The following is a 1,437-nucleotide window of genomic DNA, read 5'->3' as shown; positions in this document are numbered from 1 at the left end:
AATTTATTGAGGAAAAAAAAAATCATTTACCCCGCAGAGTATAACTTGTTCAGAGTATATATTTCTTTATTTTTTGTAGTGAACGACTGAAGGAAGAAAGGTTTACAGCAGTTTGTTTGGAAGTTAATAATCCTTGGAGGGTGAATCATCCAACTCTGACTTCATTGAACCTAAAGTTTGCTTCATAACATGCTAGAACACAAACACTATGTGAAACAGTCCCTTGTAAAGATATTTTAGACATTTTTAAAGAGCTGTTGATTCTAATCTTTCTGTAATCGTACCTGTTGCAGATGCATCAGCTTTTTGAACAATTTCAGTTTGAGGTTTCACAGATAATTTACAACTCCAATACAAATGAAGTTGGGACGTTGCGTAAAACATAAATAAAAAACAGAATAAGGTGATTTTGAAATCCTTTTAAACCTATATTCCATTGAATACACAAAATGTTTATTGTTCAAACATACAAACAGACTGGGAAAGTTGAGAAATGCTTAAAATGTATTTGGAGCATTCCACAGGTGAACAGGTTAATTAGAAACAGGTGTCGTACACAAGCAAGGATGGGGTGAGTTTGCCACTTTGTGAACAACTGTGTGCACAAACATTTCTCAACGCACAATTGAGAGGAACTTAGTGATGTCATTTCCTGTCCATAATATCATCAAAAGATTCAGAGAATCTTTAAAACAACTTTAATTTCCAAAATTTCATTTTCATTCAGTTCATGCAAACTCCATATTATGTCTCCCTCACATTAGAGATTTACATGACATTTTGTGGTTATCTGCAGTGCCGACAGCAGCTGCTGGCACTTCCAGCTGGATTATTTTCACATTTCTATTAATAAAATAAACACATGATGTAAAACTGACAATGGTGTGTAAGAGAAATATCGTTTGTGAGATTCGCTGTGTAATTTTCAACACTTGATTTGTTTGAAGACAATATAATCAGCTGTTGAAGAATTGATGGGCTTGATGTTACATTCCCAGCAGAAACATTATTATATTATAGGCTCCATGATTTAAAAACAAAAGATCAAAATACATATTATGTGCGTGTTTACTGGAAATTTAGTCATAAAATGAACTCTGCAGGAAGAACAAACTCACCACGTTTATAGTAGTGTTACCAAATTAAGCTAGTAGCTGCTAGCGCTTACTAGCAGTAAGCTACTTATTTCATTAAACCCTAAAGTAGCCTCAGAATTAAATAAATTTAAATTTTTATTCAAAACTTTCCATTTATTTGCTTTCTGATACCACTACAGTAGCGTTTTCAAATGCAGTTAGTAGCTTGAATTTTCACAAATGAGATAAACATTTAAATTTGCTTTAAATAACAGGTTTAAAAATTAAAAGGCACAGTGTGTAGGATTTGTTGTTTTCAGCGACATCTAGTAGTTGAGTGGTTGAATCATCCTCCCTGGTC

General features: G+C 33.2%; 1 protein-coding gene across 2 annotated transcripts in view; it reads right to left on the bottom strand.

Annotated features, from left to right (window-relative positions):
- slc9a7 (solute carrier family 9 member 7) overlaps positions 1-1,437 on the bottom strand; it is a 61,440-nt gene that overhangs the window by 14,494 nt on the left and 45,509 nt on the right. The window lies entirely within an intron of this gene.

This window comes from Austrofundulus limnaeus, unplaced genomic scaffold (genome assembly GCF_001266775.1).
Source record: "Austrofundulus limnaeus strain Quisiro unplaced genomic scaffold, Austrofundulus_limnaeus-1.0 Scaffold329, whole genome shotgun sequence".
NCBI lineage: Eukaryota > Metazoa > Chordata > Actinopteri > Cyprinodontiformes > Rivulidae > Austrofundulus > Austrofundulus limnaeus.
This window is presented reverse-complemented; position numbering and strand designations above follow the sequence as displayed.